The 19948-nt window shown below is 46.0% G+C and overlaps 1 protein-coding gene across 1 annotated transcript in view; it reads left to right on the forward strand.

Annotated features, from left to right (window-relative positions):
- The window catches only part of PRKCH (protein kinase C eta), a 120655-nt gene that overhangs the window by 33028 nt on the left and 67679 nt on the right, over positions 1–19948 (forward strand). The gene's annotated exons all lie outside the window — the stretch shown is intronic.

Here is a 19948-nt window from a genome sequence, read left to right on the forward strand (position 1 = left end):
AATCCTGAGGCTTTTCTAGAAAACCTGTCTGGCTCTCCAAAGTGTGTGGCAGGAACGGCACTTAGAATGGAACTCGCACAGTGTTCTTTTGAATGTAGGACCTGGATTGCTGCCTTCAAATTAAGGCTGAAGGTTTTCTACTCAACCTCTAACATCCAAGGGGGCCTGTTACATAGATTAAAGGAAGATAATTATAGAGGGACGTGGGGAAGACATATAGATAGTAAACTGGTACTGCTTGACCTTCCACCATTAGTTCTTAAACTTCTCTGAAGCACTTAAATTAGTAAGGTCAAGGGTGAGAAATCTTGAGTGTGTTAGCACCACATTCTGTGCTAGGCACGTATGTTCTACTTCTACCCTTGCACTGGGGATTCCCCCGCCTGAGACCGTGCCCTCTTATGTGAGCTTGCTGACAATCCCAGGCCATACGCGTGCCTTTACGCTTGCTAGACTAAATGCTTATCCAACCGCAGAGATGTCAGGTCTTTTTGCGAAAATTCCCTACTCAGATCGAGTTTGTGAATGTAAATCTGGAGATATTGGGACTCTACACCATCTCTTGTTGTTTTGTCAGCACTGGTCAGCTCCTCGGTTGCGTTGGATCACCCCAATATTGTCTAAATTCAAACTTCCCTTGGAGTCCTGGGTGATATCCCACATAATGGGAGATATTCACCCTGATATCACTAGTTCTGTTGCAAGATTTTTGGCGGAGGTGATGTCGCTCAAACGTCAAAATAAAATAAGCATGTAAGCTGCAAGTTGAATGTTGAAACAAATTTTGTGATTTGAATGATTTCAGTTCAATGAGGCTGGTTCAGGGGGAATATATTGTTATGGTATTAGTGATGCTATGTTTAGTAATTGTTTTCTACTGTGTTTTAACCTTAAGTATATGTTGGGCATTGTAAATTGATTATTTGGTGCTGTATTATGTATTATTGTTATGGTTAAGCTCAAGATCTTTGGTCAAAGGAGCTAGTAAATAAATGGAATGGAATGGAAACCTGTCTGAGGGCTCTGGAGACATAAAGCTGAAGTGGTGAAGGCTACAGAGATGTCCCTAGACTCGCACTGCCAGCCTCCATGTGGGGCCTGGAGATCTTCTAGGGTTGCCAACCTCCAGCTGGCTTCATGTGGAGGAGTGGGGGAATCAAACCCGGTTCTCCAGATCAGAGTCCACCGCTCCAAACCACGCTCTTAACCACTACACCATGCTGGCTCAGGTCCCTGCTCCCTTCCCCAGGCTTCATCTCCAAATTTCCAGGAGTTTCCCAACTTGGATCTGCCACCCTACCCCCAATCCCCTGCGAGTGGCTGGAGGAGGGGGGACACACCAGGCAACCCTACTTCAGGTACAGCCATGGATTTCTGCCAGAGGAGCAAGGGTTTGCTACTCAAGAAGACAATTCACCCTAAGAGTGTGAAAACATGGAAGTCCCTGGTGTATATTCCCCCCTCCGCTATAATCTCATTCCCTGACCTGGATAGCCCAGGATAGCCCAATCTTGTCAGATCTCAGAAGCTAAGCAGGGTCGGCCGTGGTTAGTATTTGGATGGGCAGCCAACAAGGAAATCCAGGGTTGCTACGCAGTGGGGCAATGGCAAACTTCCTCTGAACGCCTCTTACCTTGGAAACTACGGGGTTGCCATAAGTCAGTTGCGACTTGATGGCAACCCCCTCCCATTAAAAATAGACACCTCTGTGCAAATGAAAACTAGAATCAAAAGCACACAGATGCACAAACTTAAGGAAATCTCAATCAGTCTATAATGTCAATCAGAGAAGCCATTGAAATTCATAAACATCAGCACAACTTTAACAGAAAAGAAGAGAGTTTAAGAATGAATAAGGCTTGGCTTCCTGTCCTGAAAACCTCCAGACTAACAAAGACTACAGTCCACAATAGCCATGTGGATTAGCTTTGGATTCCACATTTTAACAGATCACTTCAGGATACAATGGTTCCACATTAAAATACCACACCTTCATTAGCACATTATCTTGATACTTACTGGACAAGGATTAGCACATTACCTTTAATACTTTGCAGAACAATGACTCAGCTCAAACCCAACCCCCTTCTGACTATATATTATTACTCTTCCTACACACTTGACACTGAGAGACACTGTCCTTCAGTGTTACTCCTCTGAAGATGCCTGCCACAGCTGCTGGCGAAACGTCAGGAAAGAAAATACCAAGACCACGGCCACACAGCCCGGATAACCTACAAGAAACGAAGTCTATAATGTATCCACAATCTAACCAAACTGCTACATGCAGTATAAAACACCAAGGTAAGTATACAATCACACAAGGGTAAGTATAGATAGAATCTTAACAATAGTTATATCACAAATGAGTTCCTCTTCCTTTCTACCCGGAGACCTACCTGAGATTTCAACTCATTTGTGATATAACTATTGTTAAGATTCTCTTTATACTTACCCTTGTGTGATTGTATACTTACCTTGAAGTTGGTGTTTTATACTGCATGTGGCAGTTTGGTTTTATTGTGGGTACATTAGAGACTGGTTGAGATTTCCTTGAGTTTGTGTATCTGTGTGCTTTTGGTTCTAATCTCCAGGTACTAGCTGGAGATCTCCTGCTATTACAACTGATCGCCAGCCGATAGAGATCAGTTCCCCTGGAGAAAAAGGCTGCTTTGGCAGTTGGACTCTATGGCATTGAAGTCCCTCCCCTCCCCAAACCCCACCTTCCTCAGGCTCCACTCCCAAAACCTCCCACCGGTGGCGAAGAGGGACCTGGCAACTCTACATGAAATGCTCCTAGATTTCCGAGAGAATGTACACAAAAGCTTTTGAATGTTGAGAAGCCTGATGATTGTCCAGTAAGTTTGTGGTTGAGGGGAGATTCAAAAGGGGGGACTTTCCAGGTCACTGCTTGTCCTCGTGAATCTCCTTGCTAGGAAACGCTCCGTCGCAGGCTTCACAAAGCAAATAAGAGTTTTGTGTGGCGTTGACTGTTGACTCTGCGTTCCATTGCTGGTTGAAGACCGAGAGAAACTGAAGCTCTTGGCAACACGCAGAGCCAAGCGCGTGAACTCAGAAAGCTAGCATGGGGTTGCTAATGCAATTTTCATAGCACTGGGTCCTGAATATTTCATGTGGAAAGGCTGTGCTATGCTTGCGGAAGGTATGCCTACTTCTGAAGCAGAGAGAAATCTCTCTGGTTCCCTCGTCTGTAGTCCGAGCACGTGATTTCTCCTGGAAATGCTGAGTCTTCCTAAGAGAGAGAGAGGGAGGGAGGGAGGGGTGGTACTGCCCACTTTGGGAACCACTAGTATAGCCCAATCTTGTCGAATCTTGAAAGCTAAGCAGGGTTGGTACTTGGGAAGGAAGTCTCCAAGGAAGACTGTGCAGAGGAAGGCAATGGTAAACCGGGTTGGCTTCTCACTTTCCTTGAAAACCCCTCGCTGGGTCGCCATAAGTCGGTTGCGACTCGACAGGACTTACATACGTGACTTGGTTGTCACGTAGCATTGCCCTCCAATGCAGGAATTCAGCAGCACTGAGCAGGGGTTGTTCAAAAAGTGAACTTCTCCTGTTTTGAAAAGCTCAAATAATTTTTTTTATTTTTATTTTTTCATCCAGCACAGATCTTGTTGGACCTAGGCCCCGTCTGACGTAACTTGCCAAAAGTATGCTAATGCCCAAAAGAACGATCAAACCATTCCCTAAGCCTTTGCTTTCTTGACGACTCACCCTCTATGGATTTGTCTTAAGTCAAGGAGAAGGGATGGCCTCCTTAAAAAAACAACAGTTTGTTTTCATTCAGAACCTCCTGAGTCATTTCAGGAGATGGGGAACAATCCCTCATTGACCCTAGCAGGAGGTCATCCTGGGGATATTTGGGAACAGTGTGTGTTAAGTGCCATCAAGTTGCTTCTGACTTGTGGCCACCCTATGGCCATTTTTGCATGGTCAATTTTTGATGCTCGCTCAAAGCTCTTTTTTTAAAATGCGACTTTAAAAATGCCTTTTCACTGCAAAAGAAGTTCCACTCCCCCCACTCGCCTGCTGCTTTGTTCCTGTTTGCATAGCCATTAGCATATGCACAGCTAATGCGCCTCTGTTGTTTTGCATTGTTTCTTGAGGGCAATTCTTCCCAGCAAACACCAAAGGTCGCATTAAATGGGCTCTTTACTAATGCGAAGCAGGTCTGCACCAGCTTCGCAGTCACTTCTGGAGTGACGGTTCAGCGTGCAAAATTCAAACAAAATATGCAGGGCAATTCAGCCTGGAACGCGTTGCTAATTACCATGCAGAAATGGCCTATGAATTAATGTCTTCCAAAATGTCCTGTCCTTCAGCCTTGCTCAGGTCTTGCAATACAAAGGCGGTGGAGATCTCCAGCTAGTACCTGGAGGTTGGCAAGCCTATACTGGGTTGCCATAAGTCGGCTGCCACTTGATGGCACTTTACACACAAAGGGAATGCTTCAACCTGGAGATTGGCAACTGTACCTAGAAGGGAGAGAACTCAGCCGGGATGCAATGCCATAGAGTCCGCCTTTCAAAGCTGCCATGTCCTCCAGGGGAATTGATCTGTGTAGTCTGGAGATCAGTTACAATTCCAGGAGAACACCAGGTGTCACCTGGAGGTTGGTACTCCTCCCAGGTGAATAGGGTTGCCAACCTCCAGGTACTAGCTGGAGTTCTCCTATTAAAACTGATCTCCAGCCGACAGAGATCACTTCCCCTGGAGAAAATGGCCGCTTTGGCAGTTGGACTCTATGGCATTGAAGCCCCTCCTCAAACCCCGTCCTCAGGCTCCACCCCAACAACCTCCCGCCAGTGGCAAAGGGACCTGACAACCTTACAGGTGAAACAGCCGGCCCTTTTTCTGCAAAGCAGTTCAGAAAGTGGGACAGATTTTTATGTTTGTAGACACCCTGAACGTTGCAATAGGAGTATTCAGGCGTTTCTTTTGAAATAAAGGAAAACCATGCTGGCAGCAATATTACGGAAATTAATTCCAAAGTATTTGATCTGAATATGAAAGTGGATTGGGGGAGGGCTGTTCCTCGTGCATGTAGGAGCCGATGCAGGAGAGGAAAAGAGATCAACAGCTCGCAACCGGAGAAACCTGTAGCGCATTCTTGCCAGCCGTGTCAGGTGGAAATTGCAACTCATCAATGTGAAATGTGCCTCGGTGCTATCTTGGGCTGGGCCTGTTCAGGAGACGGGTTCCCCGGGGAGAATCTGGATTATGGAGAGGAGGGTTGATGAGTCAGGTGAGAAGCATCAGGGTTTTGCAAGGGGACAGGCAAGGCCGTTTCCGCAACGAAGCAGAAACCGACTTCACCATGACAGACGTTGAGGAAAGCTGTTTGAAGGCCTTGGCCAAAAACCAACGCTTCTCTTGTCCTCGTAAGCAGTTACGCTTACCATTTCCAGTTAACTGCACTGAAGAGCCGTTGTCCGTGCATGGTGCATTGCTGAAGAGAGAGCTGGGAAAAAGAAAATGACTCCTTGCTCACCGTCTGCAAGATCTGGGCAAGAGATCTAAAGCCTCGTGCCGTTTGCCTTCGGCTCTTGAAGGAAATGTCATATGAATATTCAACGAGGCTGTGACTTGGCAATTCTGCACGGTACTCAGCATTGAGGACAACCCAGTATTCTCCACCACATCGAGAACACTGCTCAACACCTCATGAATACACGAAGCTGCCTTATACCAAATCAGACCAATGGTCATCTATAGGGTTGCCAACCTCTAAACGGTGCCTGGAGATCCCCTGGAATTACAACTGATCTCCATGCTACAGAGATACATTCCCCTGGAGAAAATAGCTGCTTTGGAGGGTGGACTCTATGGAGGCTATGCTAGCTTTGAACACATGAAGCTGCCTTATACTAAATCAGACCCTTGGTCCATCAAAATCAGTGTTGTCTAAGAATGGCAGCGGCTCTCCAGGATCTCAGGCAGAGGTCTTTCACATCACCTACTACCTGGTCCTTACTGGAGATGCCGGGGACTGAACCTGGGACCTTCTGCATGCCAAGCAGATGCTCCACCACTGAGCCACAGCCCCTCCCCTAGAAGCTCTGGTGGGGAAGAAGTGGAGGAGGTCTACTAAAGCTTGCATGGAGTATCCAGATGTCAGACCCAAAAGCAAAGCTAGAGCTAAATCCATCAAAATCAGTGAGCTTAGAAGGGCGTAACTCTGTTTACGATTGCACTGGGAAACATGACACTGTAGGGTTGCCAGGCAGTGCCTAGTAACCAGTGGGAGGGCTGTGGGCAGGGATGTGGGGAGGCGGCAAGGCCAGCTGAAGCTCCACGTCACTTCAGGTAAAAAAAGAATGGAAGTGACATAGGCAAAACCATAGGGTTCCGGCGATTCCTAGAGCTACTCTATGTCACTTCTGGTTTTTTTAGAGGAAGTGATGTGGCACCACACATTAACACATGACGCTGCCTTACACTGAATCATCAGACCCTTGGCCCACCAACGTCAATCTTGTCTACTCAGACCGGCAGCGGCTCTCCAGGGTCTCAGGCAGAGGTCTTTCACATCACCTTCCTGCCTAGTCCCTTTAACTGGAGATGCCAGGGATTGAACCTGGGACCTTCTGCATGCCAAGCAGATGCTCTACAAACTGAGCCATAGCCCCTCCCTACATGACATTGCAGGGTGTGTGTTTTTTCTTACCAAGGGAATAGGAGCCCTACAGGACAGCGATTTAGCAAGAACCAGAAATAGGGATTTCCCCAGGGAGAAAGGGACAGCTGGAGAGTAGGAATCCCTCTCCTGTTTGAAACCGTCTTCCTGTTTGGCCTAGCGGTGATCTGCTGCCTTAAATGTTTTCTGATGGTTTTTCTCTGGATGCCTGCATTTCCCTTGCCTCCTTCTGCTCTGCTCTCTAAGAATGCAGAGGACAGCGGGATGAACAAAGAACAACGACAGCAACAAAAATAAAAACCCGGATAAGTGCAGATCAATTTTATTTACATGCTTACTTCTGCATTTCCCATCTCATGAATTTTCCTCCTTGGGGAGGAAACGACTAGGCGTGCAAATTAAGAGATCAATAGAGGTTTCAACAAACATGACCAGAGCAGCTTTTTACCACAAGCAATAAGTCTGGACGGGATGTGGAGCTGTCAAACTCGGGGAATCCACACTGGAATAAGCCAGAAGATTGGATTTTGCTGGTCGATCGATCTCTTAATTTAGATGTTAAACACTGCCCTCCCTGCGGAGGAAAGTTCATGAGTTGAGACAATTTGGAAACCAGCTTGCAAAGAGGCGGCCTTCTTGTTTTAGGATTTTCAGGCTGGGCCATTAGAGCATCAGGGATCTGGCCTTCTGCTCGGGTATTCGAAAGACGCTTCGGCTTGATCGCCTTTCCCAATTAATTACGAAATTTCCACGTGAAGCATGGGGCTTCGCCCATAGGTGTTGCTGTGAGGGTGGGTGATAACGCAGGGCGAGACACTCTTGAAGAGACGTTCTCTCTTATCTAGCAGCAATCCCATTCCGGGATTGCATTGTTTACTGTTGTCAGCATTTCGGTCTGTGATACTTTCCCAAATCCCCAGAATGTTTTCTTGACTCAGGACTATCCAAGTAATATTTCCTTCCACAGGCTGTTTACAATAGAGGAATCACTGTATTGTCTCCATTTAAAAGGGCAGCCATGAAGGAGCTAGAAAAGATTCTGAAGTGTAAGGATGCATCACTGCCGCTACCAAGATCAAGTTAATTCATGCCATCGTATTCCCTATTACTGTGTATGGGCGTGAAAGCTGGACATTGAAGAAAGCTGATAGGAAGAAAGTACATTCCTTTGAAATGTGGTGTCGGAGGAGAGTGTGACGGATACCGTGGACCGCCAAAAAAATAAATCAGTGGGTTATAGATCAAATCAAGCCTGAACTGACCCTAGAAGCTAAAATGTCTCAACTGAGGCTATCGTGTTTTGGTCACATTCTGAGAAGACAAGAGTCACTGGAAAAGACAATCATGCTAGGAAAAGTGGAGGGCAGCAGGAAAAGAGGAAGACCCAACAAGAGATGGATGGACTCAATAAAGGAAGCCACAGCCCTCCGTTTGCAAGACCTGAGCAAGGCTGTTAAAGACAGGATGTTTTGGAGGACTTTCATAGGGTCACCATGAGTTGGAAGCGACTTGATGGCACTTAAACACACAAAAGGATTCTAGGTAGCGGGGCTGGAAAGGGCTTGTTGCTGAGGGAGGGTACGGTCCTACCTTACGAAGTCCTCGTGTCTCCATGCATCTGTCCCTGGTCCTGTTGATCAGAGATGCGCTGGGAGTTTCAGTGCTCAGAACTTAGTTCCCAAGATCACGTGGGCAAGCGTGGTGTAGTGGTTAAGAGCAGCGGGCTCTAATCTGGAGAACCGGGTTTGATTCCCCACTCCTCCACATGAGCGGACTCCAGTCTGGTGAACTGGGTTGGATTCCCCACTCCACATGAAGCCTGCTCGGTGACCTTGGGCTAGTCACAGCTCTTTTAGAGCTCTCTCAGCCCACCTACCTCACAGGGTGTCTGTTGTGGGGAGGGGAAGGGGATTGGAAGCCAGTTTGAGACTCCTTAAAGGTAGAGAAAATTGGGATATAAAAACCAACTCTTCTTCTTCATCATATGGTGATGTGCCCGCCTTACATTCAGCTGCCTCTCCTTGGTGGAAAGGTCATCTTAGTTCCCCACCCTGTAAACTTTACCATAAAACACGTGTCTCCCTTTATTAGCTCTGGTCCTGTTTCTTTGGGTAGGAAAACACTCTCGGTTGCCGCAGCAACTTAAAGCTTGTTTGCCTGATCTGGTTTGCTGAGATCAGAGATTCTGCCTTCTGCTTGGGTATCGAAAGGAGCTTCAGCTTGCTCACCTTTCTCAATTTGCTAAGGGGAGGGTCTGTGGCTCAGTGGTAGAGCATCTTCTTGATGTGCAGAAGGTCCCAGGTTCAATCCCAGGCATCTCCAGTTAGAGGGACTAGGCAAGTAGGTGATGTGAAAGACCTCTGCCTGAGACCCTGGAGAGCCGTTGCCGGTCTGAGTAGGCAATACTCAGTAGATGGTGAACCAAGGGTCTGATTCAGTATAAGGCAGCTTCATGTGCTGATGTGTTCATTTTTGCTGATTTTCGAACAAATGTTGTGCAATTGCATGTGACTGTTCTCAGGCACCTTCGCTGGAAGTCCTTTTAGTCCATTGAGAGTCAGTGTGGTGTAGTAGATAGAGTGTCAAACTAGGATTCAGGGCGACCTGGGTGGGAATCCCCACCTTGACCGTGGAAGCCCTCTGGGTAACCTTGGGCCCACCCCATACTCTCAGCCTGACCTACCTCACATGGTTGCTGCTGTAAAGAAATGGAGGAAAGGGAAAATGATGCTCTAAGCCACTTTGAATCCCTCCTGGGGAGAAAAGTTAGATATGAATAAATAAATAAAAGCGAAGGCATTCACTGATTCTCTCCTGTGCAGGCATTTGTGACACCTGCTATTACAGTCTTGACAGCCGGCATGGTGTAGTGGTTAAGAGCGGTGGTTTGGAGCGGTAGACTCTGATCTGGAGAACCGGGTTCGATTACCCACTCCTCCACATGAGCGGCGGAGGCTAATCTGGTGAACTGGATTTGTTTCCCCACTCCTCCACATGAAGCCTGCTGGGTGGCCTTGGGCTAGTCACACTCTCTCAGCCCCACTACCTGACAGGGTGTCTGTTTTGGGGAGGGGAAGGGAAGGTGATGGTAAGCCGGTTTGATTCTGCCTTAAGTGGTAGAGAAAGTCGGCATATAAAAACCAACTCTTCTTCTTCTGCTGCTTGTTCTCTATATTAAACAGGGATGCCAGCCTCCAGGTGGGACCTGGGGACCCTCTGGAATTACAGCTGACGTCCAGACTACAGAGATCAATTCCCCTGGAGAAAATAGATGCTTTGGGGGTTGGACTCTGGGGCATTGTATCCCACTGAAGTTCCTGTCCTCCTATGGTTGCCAGGTGGCTTGGAATGGTGCGCAATTGCAAGGATTGCGTGTGTGCGGTCACAAGCAACATGATCCTGTCATTTTCGGTTTACTTCCGGAAGCACTGCAGTAAACTTCCAGTTTACTTCCGGAAGCACCACTCAAACTGAGGGTTTGAGTAGTAAATCATCCCATTGTGCTGTGTCACTTTCAGAAGTAAACCGGAAGTGATGAGATAGTGTTGCTTGTGGCTGTGCACGTGCAATCTGTGCCCCAAAAATCTCCCACCAGAGGACATAGGGGACCTGGAAACCCTATGTCCTCCCCAGGCTCCACCCCCAAATCTCCAGGAATTTCCCAACCCAGATCTGGCAACCCTGCACACACACATACACCGCCGGTGGCCGGATGGGCTGGCAGCCCTAGTATTAAAGCTTCCCTGGAGAAGACAGAAAAGGAAAACCACTTCTTGTGCCTCTGATGGAAGTGACTTTTTGTGATCAAAACACACAGCAGCAAGAACAGTTCTCGCAAGGACTTGGAAACAAACGTCTACTCCCGAAATTGAAGAATGGAAAGAAAAGCTTTTAGACTACGCCAGTATGGCAAAAATGACTTTTATCTTAAATCCAAAGATTAATGAATCTATGGAACAATTTAATGAAAAATGGGAGTTATTTTATACTTATATGTCTTCTAGATAAGCAATTGACCAGTTAATATCTTTTTCAAAACGATATATTGACAAATGAAAGATATTTATCTCTAAAATGCCATTTTATTAGATAAATCATATAATGTTTGTTTGATATTTGTTGTACTCTATGAGCTTGTTTTTTAACGAAATTCTAACGATGTTTTTATATATTAATGATCTATTTTCCCCCTTCCTTTTTTTTTTCCCTTCTGTATCCCCCAAAATATAAAATAAAACTTTAAAAAAAAAAACACACACACACCATGAAAACAATCTGATCCACAAACCACTAATGGGAAAACTCCCTTTGACATTGTGGCACGTGAGTTTGATAGGGCGGTAGATATTTGACCTGGATTGTGACTTTTAAACAGCCACTCCCCTGATCATCAGCGATGAGTAATACTTACTGCCAGGTCATTTGGGAAGCCATGCAATTATTTACAAGCACTGTTTTTGTCCTCCTCCCCTGCATTTTTTTCCAGACCGCATTGCTATATTCGGACTGAACGGCTGGTCGACATTTTTATGGGCAAATAACGACTTTGATGCACAGCCAAGGGTTTAAGAGAAGTGGAATAAATAAATAAAATTGGGATTGCTGGACTAGAAGCCAGGAGAAGCGGATTCAAATCCTGCCCGTCGTAGGATTGCCAGGTCCCTCTCCACCACAAGTGGGAGGTTTTTTGGGCGGAGCCTGAGGAGGGCTCAGTTTGGGGAGGAGTTTGTGGAGGGGAGGGACTTCTATGCCGTAGAATTAAATTGCCAAAGCGGCCATTTTCTCCAGGGGAACTGATGACTGTTGCCTGGAGATCAGTTGTAATAGCAGGAGATCTCCAGGTAGTACCCGGAGGTTGGCGACTGTAGCCCCTCTCCAGGAAGCCAGTCATCCTGTTTCAGCCTAGCCCACCTTGCTGGATTGTTGTGAGGATAAAATGGAGGAGAAAAGTGTGTGAGCGACTCTTGTCTCCTTGGGAAAAGCATAGGATTTAAAAACGTGATGCTTATATAACAATGTCATTGTTACAGAATAGGGTTTCCCAATTTTAATTTTTTTTTTCAATTGCTGTGTAATCTGTTCAGATAATTGTACATAAATACATATACATGTGGTGTTGTGGTTAGAGTGACCGACTAAGATCTGGGAGACCCAAGTTCCCAGCACCAGCACCAGCCCCTAAAACCTCCTGCTGATAGAGAGGGGGGACCTGGCAACCCTACTTCCAAGCCCCCACCGTGGACTGGGGATCCCTTGACACCAGCGCCAGTCAGCTGGCCAATGGGGGAATAGGATTGCCTGCCTCCAGGTGTCCTCAGGCGCCACCCCCAAATCTCCAGGAATTTCCCAACCCAGAGCTGGCAACCCTAGTGGGGGAACTTACCAGCAGTGGGACGAGACCAAGCCCAGTGTTATAGTGACGTTGCCAGCGATGCAATGACATCACTTCCTTTTTAAAAATATATTTTTTATTAATTTTTTATAATATAAAACAAAAGAAACAACAAAAAAAATACAAAAAATAACAAAAATACAAAATGCAAGAGTACATACAATTATTTTAAATATTTTGAATATTTGTTACAATAAAATTACAGTAATTTAAAGTACTCTGCATCACCAGCAATGTTGGATGGTCTGGTTTTTGAGCAAAAACTCTATGGTAAAAAAACGACTTCTACCATAGAGTTTTTGCCCAAATACCAGAGTGTACCACAGCAACACTTCCGGTGCATCCTAGAAGTGAAGTTGCCATGTTGCCAGGATGGGATTCCCCTCCATGCCAGTAAGTCTTCCCACCTCCTGCTGGCTGCCAGGGGCACTCTGGCAACCCTAGAGGTGGAAAGAGTGAAAAGGTGTTCCATTTTAGACTACAAGTATTTGTGTGTGAGATACTGCTTCTGAATGCCCCTCTGTGTAAGATAACTTCCTGCAACCCAAAAAATTAGCACATTGGCAGGAGAGCATTTGTAGCCAAGCCCTTCCCTTATTGTACTACCGGTAGTTCACTTTTTTTAAAAAAAATTTAAATAATTTTTTTTATTCTCTTCATTTAATATATCAACATAAAAACAATTTCCAATACTAAATAGTAATAATAAAAATAAAAAAAACAAATAATGTCACTAATTTAACAGTAAAATGACTTCCCCCTCTCCCTCTTCCATCTAAAAATAAATTGTATAAACCTTTGCTAACGGAACTAATCCCGATATTATTTTTAACCTGTTCTTATCCTATCCAACATTATTAAATCAATACCTAATATAAAATTAATACAAAGTATAGATAAGGGATTAGATCAAAGAATATCCTTTAAATGATCCCATTAAAAATTGATGTTCGCAGTAAGTTCTCCAAGCCTCCCATTCCCCCCCAAAATTGTACATTATCATTCTGGTTTATCAAAGCTGTAAGCTTCGCCATCTCAGTCAATTCCAGCATCTTTTTTATCCAATCTTTTTTGTCTGGTATCTCGACTGTCTTCCATTTAGCCGCATATATCAATTGTGCAGCCGTGGTGGCATAAATCAAAAAGGTTCAATGGGTAAAAATGGTATCCGTTATCATGCTTAATAGCATCATTTCAGGTGTTTTAGGAATATTTTGTTGTAAAATCAACCTTATTTCATTATATATCATCTCCCAAAATTTCTTAGCTTTTTCACAAGTCCACCACATATGATGGACTTGGCGTACTAGTTCTCTACTAGCAAGGAGCTTTTCACAGAAGGAAGCACTCAGAATTTTGATTCCTGTCCTGCAGTTTCAAGTGGTCCAGTCTATTCTGTTATCTAAGATTTCCAGCCAGGGGTGAAAGCAGCGTAAATTGTTCTGTCTCTCTTGGGGGATGGAGGTCTCGAAGCAGCCACTCTCTTGCGGGTTCTAGCTTTTTACTGGCTTATTGTCACCCCTGATTTAGGCACCTCGTTTTTCCTGTACATGTTGGGTGGGCCTTAGGCCTCATCAGGACTGTATTTCAACTTGTGGGAGAATGAGTTGGTGGAATGTTGAGTCGGTGGAATGTTGAGTTGGCGGAATGTTGAGGTGGTGGAATGTTGAGTTGGCGGAATGTTGAGGTGGCGGAATGTTGAGTTGGCGGAATGTTGAGGTGGTGGAATGTTGAGTTGGCGGAATGTTAGTTGGCGGAATGTTGAGTTGGTGGAATGTTGAGTTGGTGGAATGTTGAGTTGGTGGAATGTTGAGGTGGTGGAGTGTACTTCACGTCAGACTGCTGATGGTGGATTCCAACTTTGAATAGTCCTTCACAAACACACACACAAAATCCAAGCAAATGGGGGGGAAATTAGTCCAGCAGAAGGGAAGCTCTCTGCTCTCTGCTCTCTGTGTTGGTTTTCTGTTCGCAAGGCATCCCCCCGCCCCCAACATAGAATGGCATTCCAAAATGTGATCCTTCACTTATAATCCAAAGGGGGTGCTTTTGATATGCCGGTATTATTGTATCAATTCCCAACGACAATAACACAGTAGGAGGTTGATAGTTCAAAGCAGTTTGTTTATTAGGCCCAATATACACACCGGGTGAAAATTGCCCAAATGCGCAGGACAATTCACACACACATCAAAGGATTGCAAGCACGAATATAGACTTTGATAATGGGTGGTTACAGAGGCGTAATACACACGTAAGGACCCAAATGCCCAATAATCGGGACCCCCAAATTAGCATAACCTATTACAGAATTGAAGGCGGTTACAGAGAAAGTGATGATCTCATTCTCACTAATGAGCAAGAAGACCCTCCAGTGTCAGGTGCTGCTCTGTTTGATCCTAAATTACTGCAGTTCTTCTTATCTTGGACCCTGGCAGCTGCCAAGGCTAACTACGAGAGTTTCTAGCTGGTTCTTATCTCTGGAAAACCAGCTTATGAGAGCATACTGAGATCGTCTATAGCTTCTCTAATTAACTTCTAACTAGAGGGTAAAACGTGGCCTCTTTAGGTTTGAGGCCTGCTAACATCTATAGGTGCTTGGTGTGACTTTATAATAGATGCCAACTCTTATATGCTGAGTTTGGCATGTTTATAAGTGCAGATATACTTTATTGAGTACAAAGAATATATTTCAAATCAAAGAATACATTTCCAATACATTTCCCATAGCATATAATGATTTCAGGCATTACACTTTGGTCTATCACCTCAGTGTTCTGCTGTGTTATTCCGACCTCATTCTCCTACGTGTGTGAACCAGGCTTTAGTGTGCAATCCTTAACAGCATTGCACCCTTTAATTCTATTGCAGTCATTGGTCTTAGATGGATGCAACTCTATTTAGGATTGCCCTGTAAGTCTCTCATTCCAAGTGTGGGCTTTCACATTCCCTCCAGCACTTATCACTGAGAATTTTTGCTGCCACTAGCACATCTCATAGTTTGATATCTAGGATATGTCTGTTTTTCTGAGGTAAAATTGGAGGGATGCTGTTGAAAAGTGAGTTTGTGTTTAGTAGAGAAAAGTTTCGATACCAGTATATTTCTGACATAGCAAAATGTATTTATTTCCCAAGTGATATGGGTTTGGTGGCTTAAAAACGCTTGTTGTGTCTACAGAAAACTGGTTTGTGGATACAAATGCAGTGTGAATTCAAACCCTGGTCACCCAGGGCCTTAGTCTGCCACTTAGGGTAGCCAACCTCCAGGGTCTAGCTGGAGATCGCCTGCTATTACCACTGATCTCCAGCCGATAGAAATCGGTTTACCTGGAGAAAATGGCCACTTTAGCAATTGGGCTCTATGGGATTGAAGTCCCTCCCCTTCCATAACCCCACTCTCCTCAGGCTCTGCCCCAAAAATCTCCCACTGGTGGCAAAGAGGGACCTGGCAACCCCACTGCCACTACCCACTACACCACACTGCCTCTCAATGAACAGCCAGACTGAACAACCTACATGTGAGTTAATAATAATAATAGCGCATTGGCTTCAGTCGGGGATGAGGGCGGGCTAGAAATTGAACAAATAAAAATAAATAAATAACAGTAATAAAATTTTGTTTATCTCCCACCCTCCCCCAGTGAGCCAGGCTCAGGGTGGGTAGCATCAATGTACAAAAACAACAACGATAAATAATATAATATACATAACAATTTTAAAACCATTAAATTTAAAATGCTGCTGAAAATAACAGTTCAGCTACATGCCGCCATCTTTGTGCCAACCAAGGAATGAGGTTATTTCGGTGGCTGTCCGCCGACCACAATGTCATGCTTCAGGAGGAAGGAGATGGATAGGGAAAAAAGGCAACACATGAACACATGAAACTGCCCTACTGAATCGGACCCTCGGTCCATCCAAGTCAGTCTTGTCTACTCAGACCGGCAGCGGCTCTCCAGGGTCTCAGGCAGAGGTCTTTCATATCACCTACTTGCCTGGTCCCTTTAACTGGAGATGCTGGGGATTGAACCTGGGACCTTCTGCATGCCAAGCAGACGCTCTACCACTGAGCCACAGCCCCTCCCCTAAAAAACCTGGAAGTGTTGTCAGGCCCCTCTAGGAATCTCAAAAAGCTCTGTGATTCACCATAGAGCAATTCCTAAAGAAGCGTGATGTCATGTCTGTCCATCCCCCAAGAAGTGACAACGTTGGCCAGACAGACTTTTTTTTTAAATGGGACTGGCAATCCTACTTGCAAGGCAGGCACTGGGAATTAAAGAGCAATAGCTTTGAAAGGAAGCCATGTTATCTTCCTGTTATTTTTCAAAATCCAAACTCATCTACCCCTTCCCCAGCTGCTCAGAGCAGTGGTGGAAGCATTTTTTAAGAAAACCACTGGCATCTTCTGTGCCGGTACATCACTTCTGGGTGCAACCCAGCCATGACAATGGGTAGCTGTAGGAATTGCTGGAAACTCTTACCATAGAGTTTCTGGCAATTCCTAAAGCTACCTGTAATGTATGTATATAGTTGGCCGACATGCAGAGGAACCTTAGGAGCTTGAGTCCAGGACGAAGGATCCGAACTCCTGCACGCACCATTGGCTTAAGCCGGCACACGCCATTGGCCCTAAGTCGGCTCGCGCCATTGGTGACCCAGGGTTATTTCCCCCCTAATCTGGATTGGGGGGGAGTGGCCGCAGGCGGCCAGGGGGGCATATAAGCAGGGTTGTTTCACTGTGTTCCCTAGTTCTGTTCCTGTTCACAATAAACGCAGTTGCAGTTGAACTCCATCTCCGACCTCGTGCGTCCTCTCCACGCGGACTTAACACTACCCATTGTCACTTGTGGGTTGTACCTGGAAGCGAAATACTGACATTGGCAATGTGAATGATGTCCCACCCCTCCCCATGTCCCCATCTCCCTCCCTCTTGTTGCCATGGAATAAAAGATACAGGACCTAAATCTCTGCACAACCATGGAACATTGTGGATGGGTTTGGGCAAGTCACTGTCTCTCAGCCTTACAGGGTGGTTGTGAGGATGAAATAAGATAATCCTTTTTATGCTGCTGTGAGCTTCCTTTGGAGGGAGATCAAGTGTGACGATTATTAATAATAATAGGGTTTAGAATACCAGAACTAAGCTTTTGGCTGATCTTGAACTACTCAGTTATTTCTGTTTGATGTGTGGTCCCACATTATGTGTGGGAAAATATATTTGCTCTTCTCCGTATCCTTGGAAGGCAACAGATGGAAAAACATGTTCAGCAGAGGGTCAAGTCAGGGAACTGTAGTCTAGGGTAGCCAGGCCCCTCTTCGCCACCAGCGGGAGGTTTTGGGGCGAAGCCTGAGGAGGGCAGGGTTTGGGGAGGGGAGGGACTTCAATGCCATAGAGTCCAATGGCCAAAGCAGCCATTTTCTCCAGGTCAACTGATTGCTATCGGCTGGAGATCAGTTGTGATAGCAGGAGATCTCCAGTTAGTACCTGGAGGTTGGCAACCCTACTAGGCATGACCCCTTTAAGTACTAGTAGCCTGCTCCTGGAGGGCTGGAGCCTGGATCTCCGGACCCCTTGCAAGAGTATTTAAGGCATCAGTTCTGCGTCAGCATTTCCTGAAACAACATTAATGCTATAGTATTGGTTCCAATTCGCTGCCTGGTCCCTTGGACTTCAACCTTGAGCAGGGCAGACCCACAATTTTCATCTCACCTGCTTGAGTCTCAGAAACCTTACAGAAGACATTCTTCTTCTGGGTTTTTCCTTAGAATTCACATATCCAGACAACTATCACTGGGCTGAGTGACTGCTTTTACCCCCCATCATTAAGTCTGTCTTTGTTCTTCCGAGGGGCTATTTTTAATCCGCCCGGTTCACGCTTCCCCTTTCCACAGTGAGACACGGTGCCCACAGACACCTCGACAGACACTCAGGCATCGTTCCAGCGGGTGACGAGTTTGCAAGCCGGTTTGCTTTAAAAGGAAAGAGCAAGGCAGCTCTTTCCGAGTCACACTTGGAAATCCACCAGATGGGGAGGATCGGGGGAATGGATCCTTAAACAACGCTGGAAAACCTGGACTTACATCCCATTTGCTATTAAGCTGCCTCCTGCTGTTTTTTAAAAAATGTCTCTCCTCATCAACTGTTTTTCGGAGCTTCCTTGCTACTCCATATATCCCCCCCCCCGAGAGCGTTATGATCAGCAGGGAATAATAATCTATGGGTAATCCCCATAGGACCCTGACCTGGATGGCCCAGGCTAGCCTGATCTTGTCAGATCTCAGAAGCTAAGCAGGGTCAGCCCTGGTTAGTATTTGGATGGGAGAACACCAAGGAAGTCCAGGGTTGCTGTGCAGAGGAAGGCACTGGCAAACCACCTCTGTTAGTCTCTTGCCATGAAAACCCCAAAAAAGGGGGTCGCCATAAATCGGCTGCGACTTGATGGCAATTTACACACACACAATCCCCATAGGAGGAGCCCCATGGCGCAGCGTGGTAAGCTGCAGTACTGCAGTCCAGGCTCTGCTCATGACCTGAGTTTGATCCCGACGGAAGTTGGTTTCAGGTAGCCGGCTCAAGGTTGACTCAGCCTTCCATTCTTCCGAGGTCGGTAAAATGAGTGCCCAGCTTGCTGGGGGTAAAGGGAAGATGACTGGGGAAGGCAACGGCAACCCCCTCCCCCATAAACAAGTCTGCCTAGTAACCGTCGGGATGTGATGTCACCCCATGGGTCAGGAATGACCCGGTGCTTGCACAGGGGACCTTTACCTTTAATCCCCATAGGAGGGCAGGGTTTGGGGAGGGGAGGGACTTCAATGCCACAGAGTCCAATGGCCAAAGCAACCATTTTCTCTAGGGGAACAAATCTCTATCGGCTGGACATCAGTTGTAATAGCAGGAGATCTCCTGCCACCACCTGAAGGTTAACAAACAGATTGTGTGCCATCAGTGCTTGTTGTTGTTTGTTAATTTCCTACTTAAGCATGAGGTTTGTTTTGGACCACCTGAAGGTTGGCAACCCTACTGTAGTCTCTACTTGTGTGGGTTAGGTGCCATCAAGTCGCTTCCGACTCATGGCGACCCTATGAATGAAAGTCCTCCAAAATGTCCTATCCTTGACAGCCTTGCTCAGATCTTGCAAACTGAGGGCCTTGGCTTCCTTTATTGAGTCAATCCATCTTTTGTTGGGTCTTCTTCTTTTCCTGCTGCCCTCCACTTTTCCTAGCATGACTGTCTTTTCCAGTGACTCTTGACGTCTCATAATGTGACCAAAATACGATAGCCTCAGTTTAGTCATTTTAGCTTCCAGGGTCAGTTCAGGCTTGATTTGATCTATAACCCACTGATTTGTTTTTTTGGCAGTCCACAGAATCCGTAACACTCTCCTCCAACACCACATTTCAAAGGAATCTATTTTCTTCCTATCAGCTTTCTTCACTGTCCAGCTTTCACACCCATACATAGTAACAGGGAATACGATGGCATGAATTAATCTAGTCTTGGTGGCCAGTCTCTACCTAACAGTGGCAAAATGGCTGGGCCCTCTGGGAGGGTCGAATTTGAAGTGGGAGATATTTAGCATCCACTCTGATGGCTTTCCCCTGGGACCTTTTTCTCCCAGGTACTTTCCCCAAACATCAGTGCAAGCCCACAGTCAGGGCTACAAAGGAGGAACTGAGAGGACAAAATTCCAGGGACAGAGGTGCTGCCGGGAGGGGGGAGAGTTGTTAATGGATCTGGATAAGAAGGTTTGCCAACCTCCAGGTGGGGCCAGGAGACCTTTTGGAATTACCACTGTTCTCCAGTCTACAGAGATCAGTTACACTGGAGGAAAGGTTAGCTTTGGTGGGTGGGCTACATGGTATTATACCACACGGAGGTCTCTCCCCTCCCCAAACCCTGC

Source organism: Euleptes europaea, chromosome 6, assembly GCF_029931775.1.
Source record: "Euleptes europaea isolate rEulEur1 chromosome 6, rEulEur1.hap1, whole genome shotgun sequence".
Classification (NCBI taxonomy): domain Eukaryota; kingdom Metazoa; phylum Chordata; class Lepidosauria; order Squamata; family Sphaerodactylidae; genus Euleptes; species Euleptes europaea.